Source organism: Pogoniulus pusillus, chromosome 2 (genome assembly GCF_015220805.1).
Source record: "Pogoniulus pusillus isolate bPogPus1 chromosome 2, bPogPus1.pri, whole genome shotgun sequence".
In the NCBI taxonomy this organism is placed as follows: Eukaryota; Metazoa; Chordata; class Aves; order Piciformes; family Lybiidae; genus Pogoniulus; species Pogoniulus pusillus.
The window spans coordinates 10998717-11012770 of NC_087265.1; the positions used below are offsets into that span (position 1 = coordinate 10998717).

Here is a 14054-nt window from a genome sequence, read left to right on the forward strand (position 1 = left end):
CCACAGGGTGGGGGGTGGTGGATAGTTTTCATACCTTCTTCTCCCATTCAAATCTGCACAGTGGAGGGGGGAGAAAGGAATTTGGGGTACCCCAGGACAGAATGTATTTAGTTCAAAACACCATGAAAATAACTTTTAATAATTCTTAGGGAAAGATCAGGATGAAGAATAACCCAATTCTTTTCAGAAGAGCAGGAGCAGAATAGTTATAAATGGCATTCATTCAGTAGGAATGAAAAAGATTTTGAAATAGTCTAAGATGTTGAAGTAAAGAAGAGAGTCCAACACACCATCTGAAGCAAAGAAACTCCAAGAGAAAGAAGCTGCTTATCTGCTCTGTGCTGATGCCTGTCATCACTTTGCTGCTATAATATCTATTTTTAGAGGATAATGATAGGGAGCACTGACCACAGTCTGCAGTGAATGGCAACAAGTGACACACTCATCGAGCTTTTAGAGATTAACATTGATGCTGGCCTACTCAAGTGCACTGAAAGCATCTTCAGGAGTTTATCTGCAGATTAGAGAAATTCATGAGTGGAAAAATACAACGAACCCTTAATTTATGATTTTCTGTTCTGCATTAGCAGATTATCTTTCTTCCAGTTAAGTGGAACCCAAATGTTCAGTGGTCACTAATCTTCTTGGTCAGCGAAATTGATTATTGGATACTTGTTTTCTGCAAAATTTGGAGGATACAGAAATTACCTTGCATTAAGTTGTATTTTTTAATGAAGTCATTGGTTAGTGTTAGCACGTGCAGGTGTTTTCAAGATGATCATTTATGTAACACTTAGGAAAGTCTGACTTTGAAGAGTACTACTGGCTAATGTTTGGAAACATGCACACTGAAGATGAAATGAAATCTTTCTTCTGACATGTTGAAACAATGTTTTCTCAACAAGATTATTCCATACAAAAGAATAGCAGAAGACTTCTTATACCAGCAGTGATTTTTGACAGCATTCTTTGTAGTGCTGTCTGTCTGATTGTTGTGGAAGGGTAAATTAAGTCATGCAAGGTGATAGTTTTTTCCCAAATTAATATTGTTTATTAATTTTGCTGTTCAGAACTCTTGCCACCCCCAACCACTAATTTTAATAAGATTTTGGTTCTTACACAGTCATGGAAACATTCTATGGATAATATCTAGACCTAGTAACAACCATGAAAATACATAAACATTAATTGAACTGGAAGAGAAGATTCCCACGGTCAAATGCTGCTTGCAGTCAATATGCCACTTGCCCAGTAGATCATAGAATCAACCAGGTTGGAAGAGACCTCCAAGATCATCCAGTCCAACCTAGCACCCAGCCCTGCCCAATCAACTAGACCATGGCACTAAGTGCCTCAGCCAGGCTTTGCTTGAACACCTCCAGGGATGGTGACTCCACCACCTCCCTGGGCAGCCCATTCCAATGGGAAATCACTCTCTCTGGGAAGAACTTCCTCCTAATATCCAGCCTATACTTCCCCCAAGCACAACTTGAGACTGTGTCCCCTTGTTCTCTTGCTGGTTGCCTGGCAGAAGAGACCAACCCGAGCTCTTTCTGCGTATGGCAGAAGGCAATGGAGAATTACAAAGAGGCATTTAAGCATTTACTCACAAATTATTATTATCCGACTCGCGGGAGTTAGCCACAGTCTGCACAGTGCCCAAACACTTTCAGGGGACTCTGTCCTGTCAGATGTTGAGACTTAATTCTTCCCGGTTTCTGGGGAGAAGGAAGCAGATAATCTTTGACTTTGTCTCCTGGCTTCTTCTCTGGACAATGTGTGTAGTTCAGGACTTCTAAGCAGGGCTTTCAGGTGTAGAGGCAGGATGTCGTGCAGTGAACAATGGCAGGATGTCGTGCAGTGAACAATCTCAGCATGATGTCATGCTGACCACACAGGCCAATCGTGTGCAGGCATCCAGGGTCTGCTCCTGGTAACTCACAGCAGTGGAGTTTACCAGCAGACAAGAAGCCAGTAGGCAACTGCAGCAGGCAACGACAGAGCATGGCTGAGCACAGCAGCAAAGCAGGTTGTTTACCTGCGTATCTTCTTTGATCAGTGTGGGCCGAGATTAATTGCCCTTTGGACACAGAATAGCCACTCAGGGTGGCAGTTAGTCAAATCTTACCATATTAGGCAAAGCCTTAAGTTCTCTTTTCCCTAATTTGGGAAAAGCACAGGCCCTGCACAAGGCAGGCACAGGCTAAGTGTGTGCACCTTGTTTACCACAGCACCTTGGACAGGCCAAACTCAGTGGCTACAGGTTCTTTTGTGTCCTTTTGTCTTCTTTTCCTGTGCTTGCCTCTCTGGTGGAGCAGCAAAACATGCCTAGGCAAGGCAGGACATGTATAAGCCTATTTTGGGTCTATCAGACCTCGCACAACACTGAGACAATGTCATACAGCTTTTTTCTCAGGAAATGCATGCTTATTTTAGATAAAGACCAAGTTTTATCAGCAAAGCTTTGGGGGGGGGGGGGGGGGGGGGGGGGGGAAGGAGAGACTTTTAAGTGAGATCCACCCTCAAAATTTGAACTTCTTGCTGGTATTTTTAAAATACACTTTCTTCCTCTCAGGCATGATTGAATCAAATGTTTAAAAGGTCAGATACTGAGCAATTCCTGGAAGTGGGCTTCTCAAATTTTCCCCTTTTAAAGGCTGTTGTTTTACTTCAGTTAAAGTTTTAATCTGGGTCGATTAGAATTTGTTAACATAAGAGCGAGGCTGTAAATGATCTTGGCATACTGTTCACTCACTCACATTTGACTTCTTGTAGTGTTATGCTTTGATCCCAGGCAGCAAGTAAGCACCACACAGCCCCTTGCTCAGTTCTGTTATAACATTAGTACAGTATAATAATTAATATACAAAATGAGTGATACCCAACAGAATTGCCAAACCAACCCCCAAGCCATGGCCCCCCCGACCATCTCCCTGCAGTTTGTATATATTGGGCACAAATGCAGGCTGGGCAGTGACTGGCTGGAGAGCAGCCCTGAGGAGAGGGACTTGATGGTGCTGGTGGATGAGAAGCTCAACGTGAGCCAGCAGTGTGCACTTGCAGCCCAGAAAGCCAACCAAGAGCCTGGGCTACATCAGGAGAAGTCTGGCCAACAGGTTGAGGGAGGTGATTCTCCCCCTCTACTCCTCTCTGGTGAGATCTTACCTGGAGTACTACGTCCAGTTCTGGAGTCTCCATTACAAGGAGAATGTGAATGTGCTGGAGTGTGTCCAGAGCAGGGCCATGAGGATGTTCAGAGGGCTGGAGCACCGCTGCTATGAGGACAGACTGCAAGAGTTGGGGCTGTTCAGTCTGGAGAAGAGGAGGCTCTGATGTGACCTTATTGTGGCCTTTCAGCATCTGAAGGGGGCCTACAGAAAAGCTGGGGAGGGACTTTTTAGGCTGTCAGGGAGTGACAGGACTTGGGGGAATGGAGCAAAGATGGAGGTGAGGAGATTCAGACTGGATGTGAGGAGGAAGTTGTTGAGCATGAGAGTGGTGAGAGGCTGGAATGGGTTGCCCAGGGAGGTGGTTGAGGCCCCATGGCTGGAGGTGTTTGAGGCCAGACTGGCTGAGGCTGTGTGCAGCCTGCTCTAGGGTAGAATCATAGAATCATAGACTTAGGGGGTAGGGTGTCCCTGGGCATGGCAGGGGTGTTGGAACTTCGATGATCCTTGTGGTCCCTTCCAACCATGATTGATTCTATGATTCTGTGTCATATGATATAGAATACTTCTTAGACTCATTTGGATCAGCTGTGCTTGCTGTGTCCCCTCCCAGCAGCTTGTACACCCTCAGCCTCCACTGTCAGGGCATCATGAGAAGCTGCAGAGTCCTTGACTTAATTGCTTAGCAACGACTGAAGCATCAGTGTGTGACCAACATAATTCAAAATCCAAACCGCAGCACTCTACCAACTACTGTGGCAGAAATCAACTTTATTCCAAACAAAAGCAGGGCTTACAGCTCTACAGATGGGAAAGGCATTTTAAAGGTGTAAAACTACAAGATCTTTGCCTGAGAAGATGAACTCTTTTGTAGTACATCCTGGCAAAATGAATTTGTTGATTTTTACATGCTATATGGAGTTATGCCATGTAAGTGACTATTCATATGAATTATGCTACAGAAGTGACTATTCACAGTATTATTAGGATTGGAAGACACCTCACAGATCATCAAGTCCAACCCTTTACCACAGAGCTCAAGGCTAGACCATGGCACCAAGTGCCATGTCCAACCTTGCCTTGAACAGCTCCAGGGACGGTGACTCCACCACCTCCCCAGTAGATTGTCTAACTTCTGTCCAGGGTTTCATCTCAATTATGTAGTGCAACACAAGAACCATCAGGGAAAACAGAGTGTATTTTATGGCAAGGATTGTGATCATTGATGTTTGTTTAGTATTTGTCTGATAAACAGCCTTTTCACATGTCATCCATGGTGAAGTGCAGTCAAGTACTTTAAATTCATCACAGAGCTTACTTATTAAAAGTTAGTTATACCTGAATGTGCTAGTTTGAGCCTAGCTAGAGTGTTGTGGTGAGAAGGACTAGATTATAGGCTGTGGAAGGAAAACAAGGCTGATGTCTGCCTCACTCATTGGCTTGCTGAGATGTATAAGAATAAGAATCAAAACATAGATAAGGCACAACTACTTCTGCTGGGGAGATCCAAGCTGCATTTCTCTCTCTAACCTCACCCTCCGTTTTTCTGATCAATCCACTTTGCTTCCTGACCCCCTGGCCAAACCTCCATTCTTCCCTTCCGTGACATGGGGTAAGGTTGATAGGGGTAGGGGGAGGGTGAAGGGGCGGTTGAGAGCTCCTCCTGGGGACTCAGGTTTCCGGGAGGGCTGTTGTGTTTCTGTATTACCTTTTACCTTGTATACTTCTGTATATACTGTATATATCTGCTTGTATATTGAGCTAAGCTGTAAATAATAAGCTTCATTCAGTTTCCAGAGCCAGTTGAGTCTAGTCTGGGTGATTTCCAAAGTGTGGGGGGGTGGGTAACACCCAGACCATCACACTGAAGTATGTGTGTCTCTTTTTGCATATTTTTTTCTTCATGTATGCATTAATATATTGGCATCATTGCATATTTTTGATGGGAGAGGAGAGTTGCTCTTTGCAAGGGCACCGTGTTGGTCACCTGCAGAACAAGGGGTGAATTGTCACAATTTCTCCCTTTAAAAAAAAAGTGAAGTAAAAAAGTAGGAAAGCTGGGCACTTCCATGAGGATTTTTTGGGTTTTAAAAAAATCTGTTGAACAAGAGCTGTCTTGTCACTTAAGTGTCCATATGTATCCATTTACCTATCTTTCAGAAGGATTGCTTAAATTTCTTCTAGGAAGTGCTTGATTTAATCAGCTGATAGGCAGGTTCAATGTTGTGTAACAGTATAAGAAACATAGATCACCCTCCCCTTTTCATAGGAAATGACATGAGACAAGGTCTTCTTAGATAACTTAGAGTCTCTGTGTTGCATTTGTTCTGTTTTTACATGTTAACAAAACCAAATAATTTACCTGTAAGATAGCTGTTTGGTTTTTTTCTCATGCAGAATTGCCAGAGTTTAAAAATCAGAATTCATGTTCTCCACTTCTTGCTCAAAGACAGCATTGAAGAAAGAATATTGTGCTATGCTTTTGTAAAAATGGAACCTAGGGCATTTGGCTTTTCAAACAAAATGTTTATTGTCAGAAAAAAAGGTATTGGTTTTCAATAATATTGTCATTTGTATCAGGTATGAATGCTGTTATTTCAGGAAGACTGAAGCAGCATCCAGCTGGGTTGCCAAGATCCAGTAGTTTAGAAACTCAGTCTTAACTCTAATTTTCACATGATAACATTCCTACTACACATAATAATCCACAGAGACTGCAATCCCTGTGTTCTAATGCTATATAAATAGGCAGTATTACACTATTTAAGACAGCAGCTATCTTTTAAGAACAGCAGAAGTCATACTTTCAGGTGTGAAACTGCCAGCCCTGTTGTATCCTCTCTATTTGTAGTGCCCCAGAAATACCCATTGTAAGTGAAGGGTATGTTCATCATAGCCCACAAACAACAAAAAACCACTTTTAAAACAACCCCAGGTTTTTTTTTTTTAAAGCACACTTACCTCTTGCTACAATCCATTGTGTGTGGTGATAAGTTAGCAGAAACTGCACAAATGAAAGTTAGCTTCAAAATCACATTGTAATATATGCATTTTTTTTAGCAGTGATATTTGTATCAAATATCTGTGAGATTGTTCTTCTTTAGCAATGTGGAATGGAAAAAATAAGGGTTTGTTTTTTGGGTTTGTAAGGGTTTTGGTTGGTTGGTTGTTTGGGGCTGTTGTGGTTATTGTTTGGTTTGGGTTTTTTTCTTTGGTTGTTTTGTTGTTGGTTGGTTTGTTTTAAGAAGGAAAGGAAAACATACAAGGACAGCCTGAATAAATAACAAGTCAAGGACTGTTAGGAGTTCCAATTGGAGACTGTATCAGTAGCTGTTGGGGACTGGAAAAGCTGAACAGAGCTTTAATTTGGATTAAGATCTGCCAGAGCTGACCACAAGCAACTAGGCTCAACTGATACTCCAGTCTGATTTGAAAAGTTCTTTGTTCCATACTTCCAAGAAATAGTAATTCCTTTCCTTGCTATCAAAAGAATGTGAACTAAAAGAGCATTTTACACATCTCTCCGTTTTGACAAGTTTTACCCTGAGCATGAATCATCGTTAGTTCTACTGCTACAGTTATTGATTTCTCAAATATAACAGCTGGCTCACATCTTCAAATAGAGTGAATAAATGACTTCTGAGGAGCAAAATCACTAAAACATTTTACTGAAATGCCATGTATGTTTTTTTCTGATGTAGACATCAGCATGTTCCATAATGACTAACTTCAGATCTAACTTAAAGGCACATTCAACCTGTACTGAAAGTAAACAAGATGAGATTTCTCAGAGGACAGCTCTCTTACAAATACCTACAGGCCACTTCATGTGTTCAATACACTTAGAAAATCTCTTTTAAACAATGGGTGGGGGTTTTTTTGGCCTTTATTTCATTTGTCAGACTATCCTCTATCTGAAATCCAATAACCATGTATCTTACTGAGGAATGTCCTATGCATTATAGCTTTCCCATTAAAGTTTTAAATAAGATACTATTAGTATTGATTAATGTAATCCCAAATGGTCACTTAATCTTAAAATAGCCATTGATCACACATTCAGATTGCAGCCAAACCAGTATATGTTCTCATTGGTCATGAATTTTGTACCAAAAGGAATTAACACCTTTCTTTGGCTGCAGTGTCAACAATTAGATTTACAAACTAGGCATGGCTTAGTGAGTTTCTGTGTTTGGTTTGGGGTTTTTTTTGTTGTTGTTTTTAGGGTTTTGTTTGGATTTGTTTGTTTGGTTGGGTTTTTTACTTTTCAGATATATTTGATATATGAAATAGAATCCTTGAGCACAATCTAGAAGCTCAAAGTCTTGATGCTCTGAAGTATTTTGCCTTTGACTGTTCAACATTATTTGTAAAATGAAAAGAGGCAGAATTATTCCACAGTACTGACTGATGGGCTACCATGTGGTTGCAGTCACATTAGTAGCAGAGATACTAGATTTATGGGTTTTCTAATATCTTTAAAGAAGATAAAACACATCTCTGTGTAGAGAAGCCCTGCTGTTTTTCACATCTTAAGTGTATCTGAGGATCCATTTAAATATATATAAATACATGAATACTTTTAAATAAATGCAGATTGAAACATTTAAAATAGCCTAGAACTTAAGTAATCTGGACAAATTGGAAGTGTGCACAAACCAACAGAGTTAATACTTCTCTAGTTTTGTCACTGTTGTCATACATCTTTGGAATAAAGTCTGTCAGTGATGCTATCCTGAAATCAACACCTCCTCCCCCAACATTATGTGCATCTCTTTTTTATTTGTTGAAATCAATCAGGCATGATTAAACTTTACCCAGAAAGGCTGTACACTTCCAGAACAGCGTCTGAACCAAACCCTGGGCTCTTGTCTGGATTCAGTGCTAATCCTTCTTTCTGCAGGAAGCTGGACTAATGACTTCCTAAGATCTTTTCAACCTGGGTGGGTCTGTGAGTCAATATTATAATGTCAGTGGTATTTCCCTTTGTGATAAAGATCCCCATTATTATATACATTTTAAAGCTGTTTGGGGTTTTTCTGTGGGTTTTTTGTTTGGGTTTGTTTTTTTTTTCGTTTGGTTAGTTTTGGACAGTAAGTCATAGAATCAACCAGGTTGGAAAAGACCTCCAAGATCATCCAGTCCAACCTAGCACCCAGCCCTAGCCAGTCAACTAGACCATGGCACTAAGTGCCTCAGCCAGGCTTCTCTTGAACACCTCCAGGGACAGTGACTCCACCACCTCCCTGGGCAGCCCATTCCAATGGGAAATCACTCTCTCTGTGAAGAACTTCCTCCTAAAATCCAGCCTGTACTTCCCCCGAGCACAACTTGGGACTGTGTCCCCTTGTTCTATTGCTGGCTTCCTGGGAGAAGAGACCAACCCCCACCTGGCTACAGCTTCCCTTCAGGTAGTTGTAGACAGCAATGAGGTCCCCCCCTGAGCCTCCTCTTCTCCAGGCTGCACATCCCCAGCTCCCTCAGCCTCTCCTCATAGGGTTTGTGCTCCAGACCCCTCACTAGCTTTGTTGCCCTTCTCTGGACACGTTCCAGCACCTCAACATCTCTCTTGAATTGAGGAGCCCAGAACTGGACACAGTACTCGAGGTGTGGCCTGACCAGTGCTGAGTACAGGGGAAGAATAACCTCCCTCCCAGTCTACCCAAATGTCCACTTTTGTAAAGCAAACATATCTATTCCTTAAACCATTCTCAGTATTTTTATTCATCCTTCTCTTTTATGTTTACTTACATTCTTAATTCTCTAAATGTTTCTATACCTTTGTGTATATGAGCTCTCATCCTCTGCCTCATGAGATACATAAAATTCTCACTGCAGCAATCACATTTGGATGGGAAAAGTTCTACAATATTTGTGCTCTGCAAAATGGTGAAAATAGATGAAGGAGAAGCCTAAGCTCTGACTGACTCAAGGTTCACAGTTACTTCTTATTATGATGAAATAATGAACCAAGCTGGCCAGATCTGTAAACCAATTATGCTAAAACAGGAGAGGAGGAAAAAAAAATCACCCCCCCCCCTCCCCCCCAGTTATTCTGCATAATTCTGTCCCTATCAGCAGCACAAATTGAATAATAATTAAATTTTGCTTAAAATAGAGAAGTTGGGGGGAAAAGAAAAGTCACTTTAAAAAATAAATGAAGACATCACAGTAACAGATAAGACTTGCAACTGCTTTTTAATTCCAGTCTGCAAGTTTTTGGTCAGAAGAATATCAGGCAGGGACTAAATGTGTAATTGTAGTGTTCTTAATTAACAATTGGTTTTAGTCTTGAAGGAGAGATGTTTTGTGTTGTGCATTAACTCAAATTGCTTCAGTCAGAGGTGGTTGACTTTTGGTTTTGTTTTCACAAGAAGGACAAAGCAGCAAAATCCTGCAGGTTGAAATCTTGAAATCCTGACATGTTTTTTGTTAAATATTAGTCAGATCAAAGTAAGGTTCAGGTGTCACTATCTGTAGTAAGCACAACCTGTAGCAATGGCAAATGGCCCAGAACATAATCAGACTTGTTTTAAAAGTTTTACTCTAGAGAATATTTGCTCGAGCCAAATGCTTGTACAGATATGATCTTGAGGTTGGAGGGTATTCCATGCCACGGGAGCTCCAAAGCTTCTTGCCACGTTTCAAAGAACCAGTGCAAACACATGAGAATTTAGTTTTCTTCTATGCTCTTTCACTTTCACTGTGCAGGCAATGTCATTAACTTCATATTTAAGTAGCAACCTTTATCTAGCAGGAACCTGAAGTACTTATAACTTCTGAACTTGATGAAAATGCCATTAAAGTCAGTGGAACTTTTTCCATTGACTTTAAAATGGACTTTTGTATTGTTTCTTCTCTGCCTATCACACAAATGTAATAAAGTCATCTCCGGAGTGCAACACTGAGATGGACAATGAGTAAGGCTGAGTGTGCTGCCAGGATTTTCAGCAGGATCTTGTAGAGGATAGCTTTATCAATTATTTCAGATTGTCATCTATGCTGTAAGTCAGACTTTAGGTCTGTAGGCTGTGCCTTTGTGAACATTAGTCATCTTGATTCCCACGGTGTTCCTTCTCTTTAGGGACAGCCACAGCAGAGACTTTTGACAGCTTGCTATCATCATTGCTATTTTCTGTAGCATTTTGAGTGCAATTCAGTGAGCCCTGATGCACTGTCAGCTTGTGGTGGTTCTAATTGCTGTCTTCAGTGTCATTATCATAAAGATATTTTGAAATTACATTTTCCTCTAGTGGAAAGCTTCCAGCATGTGACCTTCAGCTGCTTCTTGATTCAAGTTCTTGTCACTGCCAACTTCATCTGTCTGTGTTTTTATAGGGTTTTTTAATTTTTTTTTGTCTTTTTAAATGAATTCCTGTTCATTTTTGTGTCAATATTTCAAACACAGCACTTTCACGTACATGTTTGAGATCAAGAGGCTGTATAGAGGAATGGGAGCAACCTTATTCTTCTACTTCTTCCTCATGGGAAGTTGGGATTGGATTGGTACTACTCCTACTCACATCAGCTGTTCTCTCTTTGGGATTTATGATCAATGAGTAATCAAGAGATGAACAGGGCCTTTATGTCACTCCCTGGTCTTCAACTGTGCTGGCAGACTTGCAGAGTGAGAAAATAAGTCACTGATGCTCTGTGCTAAGTGTATCTGAAGCTCCATGTTTCCTGTGATAATTCCTTGTCTCTGTACTGTCCCCTATGTGCTTGTGTCTGAAACTGTGATCTAACAAATTCAGCTCAACAGCTCATCAAGTTCCGATGAAGAGGAAATTGTTACTGTGTGTAGTTCACCCCTGCAAAAAATATCTCTTCTTTCTCAACATGGGGTTAGTAGGAAGTGGCTGTTGATAGCATAGGCTCTTACACACCTTGCTTGTTTCCTTTAGATAAGTAAGATTCAGATACTCTGGAGCAGCAATGTACCTACTGGCTCTAGTCTGTACTAATGTGTTTCAGTCCTTATGTTCTAAAAATGTGTCTGGCTTTTTCAGTTTTCTTTAACCCTTTGAATTCAGTCCTTAATAAGATAAAGATGATCTATGGCAGAAGTAAACTCATGTCTCTTTCCAGCATATGATGCCAGTGCTGCTTTATTTTCGCTTCAAGTGTCTTCTTGAGTCAGCAACACTAGCAGTAATGGAAGTTTTGGTACAGCAGCATAGAGCAGATCTTAAAGGACATAAAGCAGATCCTAAAGGACGTGATGCTGAATGTGCTTTTAGCTCATAAAAATAGTCTAGAGGTTAAGGGCAGATCATTAGTACTATTATAATAACCATTTTTTAAAGCTTCTTTCAGATACTTTGTTGTGAGGTTTCTACTTGTCATGTGGTAATGTCTGAATGTTGGTGAAAGCTGAAGAGCCTTTTCCTGGAGAAACACTCTGCTACCTTAACTTGGCTTTGTATCAGGAAGGCTCAAGTTACCATAATGGTTGAAGACCTTACTTGAAATAGTGTAAATGTACTGTATTAGTAAATGGAAGTGGTACTTGAGTTTTGGTAGAGAACCTGTGACTATTTCTCTGTTGGTTTCTTTGTAACCTGATCTTATATGTTTTAAGTTAAACAAGGCTTTTCTATGAATGTTAGAGAACTTAGGTCAGTCTTAGTTTTGAAATGGTGGTTCTTTCTTCCATGTGCCTCAGTCTCAACCCATATCTGATCGCAGAATGCCATACTTGAGATTCTGTGTCATAAAAATGCTCTGTAAAGCAGCCACTTGGCTAAGATCAAGTGTAGTATCTGTTCTTATCAGTTTAGTATCTGATATGTCCTCAATGAGAGGACTTTATAGTAAATGGATTTTTGGGTGTGGGAGTTGATCTGGAGCCTGCTCCCTCTGCTCCATGCATCGTCCTGGTATTGCAGTGCCTCCAGGAATGGTGCACCAAATTTGTATTGTGTCCAATTCTGGGCTCCTCAATTCAAAAGAGATGTTGAGGTGCTGGAACGTGTCCAGAGAAGCTGGTGAGGGGCCTGGAGCACAAACCCTATGAGGAGAGGCTGAGGGAGCTGGGGTTGTTTAGCCTGGAGAAGAGGAGACTCAGGGGAGACCTCATTGCTGTCTACAACTACCTGAAGAGAGGTTGTAGTCAGGTGGGGGTTGGTCTCTTCTCCCAGGTAACCATCAACAGAACAAGGGGACACAGTCTGAAGTTGTGCTGGGGGAGGTATAGGCTGGATGTTAGGAGGAAGTTCTTGCCAGAGAGAGTGATTGGCATTGGAATGGGCTGCCCAGGCAGGTGGTGGAGTCACCATCCCTGGAGGTGCTCAAGAAAAGCCTGGCTGAGGCACTTAGTGCCATGGTCTAGTTGACTGGCTAGGGCTGGGTGCTAGGTTGGACTGGATGATGTTGGAGGTCTCTTCCAACCTGGTTAATTCTATGATTCTAACTGATGTACACCCGAAGTGACATGAAAATATTCATGTTATATCTCTCAAGAGTCCAACAAAGATGCTTTTGAATTTGAATATATTATATATTTATAGATTAAAAAAAATGCAGTAAAAGTGTTCTCTGTTAGCCATATGTCCACATGTATTTATTTCTTTTTAATAGTTGGTGGGAAACTTAAGGGTTATCTCATGATGTATTATTAGGCCTAATTAGTTACTTGGTTTGTTAAAAGGCTAGAAACATTTGGTCTGGATGCTTGGTATGACTTCCATGTAGGAAGATTAAGTACAGTTAAGCTAATATATGTAGAATAAAAGTATATCAATTGTATTTGAAGTAAGCCATGTGAAAACTACTCCTCCCCAAAGGGGCAGATTATCAAGGAAACTTGTAGTAGTATTTCTCATCAGTGGAATGTCACTCTGACTCTCAGCTGTGGTATTCATTACAGCAGCCATCTGCTTTGCCAGTGCCATAATTTCTTTTTTTCCCAGTTTTTCAGATGAAATTTAAGTCATCATAGAGTGAGCAGTACTAGGAAACTAAAAAAATCTAAATATGAGCTTGGCATTACTGTAGCTCATTACAATTTATATTCCATTTGTATATTGTTCCAAAAATATGCTATCCAGCTACTGTACTGTCCAACATTAACTAGTTTGAAGTCACAGGGAAAGGCTGTCTATTGGGGTGGTTTAGCTTATATCACTGTTCCATTAATTTTTTCAGCTGTAGAGTCAAATAGGATTTTAGAACTTGTAAATGTGACAAGCAAAAGAATGTGGATAAACAGTGAATCAACTAGGGTCACAGTGAGATACCAATTGCTCTACCACTCTCTTCCCCTCTTACTGATATTCAATGATATGTGAATCTAATTTTTTTTGTTGTTGTTGTTAGGGATTGTTCCCAAATTCTAGCTGTGTACTTTTGGTATGCTTCCATAATCAGAACGGTAAATATCCAGCTGTGAAAACTCAACCTTCCTTCTGTTTTTTTCTTTCCTTTCCATTTCTTACTTCTCTTTCCTCTATCTTGTTTATTGTTCAGGAGACCAACTTTGTTTCACATCCTCTCCCAGAAATAATTAGGCAGTCTAACTGACTCCATTTTCCTTTTCTTTCAGTCTTTCCCTAAGAGAGAAAGCTCCATTCTCAAATATATTTGTGACCTCAAAAATCCTCACTTAACCAATGTTCTGTCTGTTATGTTGCCTGTTCTCACATTTAGTAGTATCTACTTCCTTATTACTTGTCTTGATTTTTATTTTCTTTTTTAATAATCATAATCTTAGGAAATGTGAGTTAAGTATATCCCAGCAAAAGATGGGAATCCAGACTGCACAGTCACAGCAGCTTATGATTTGGCTGCAGTGTGACACTAGAGCACACTTAGTGATTAAATGTACAAAAATACCTGATTCCAGAACTTCTTTGCTCATTTTTCTGATTGTATCTGAGGCTCAGAAGT

The 14054-nt window shown here is 40.7% G+C and overlaps 1 protein-coding gene and 1 non-coding gene across 6 annotated transcripts in view; both read left to right on the top strand.

Moving 5' to 3' along the window:
• The window catches only part of DPP10 (dipeptidyl peptidase like 10), a 665816-nt gene that overhangs the window by 492198 nt on the left and 159564 nt on the right, over window positions 1-14054 (top strand). The gene's annotated exons all lie outside the window — the stretch shown is intronic.
• Window positions 11885-12080, top strand: LOC135188374 (U2 spliceosomal RNA). Its single transcript, XR_010307678.1, has one exon. It is a non-coding gene; the product is annotated as a U2 spliceosomal RNA (small nuclear RNA).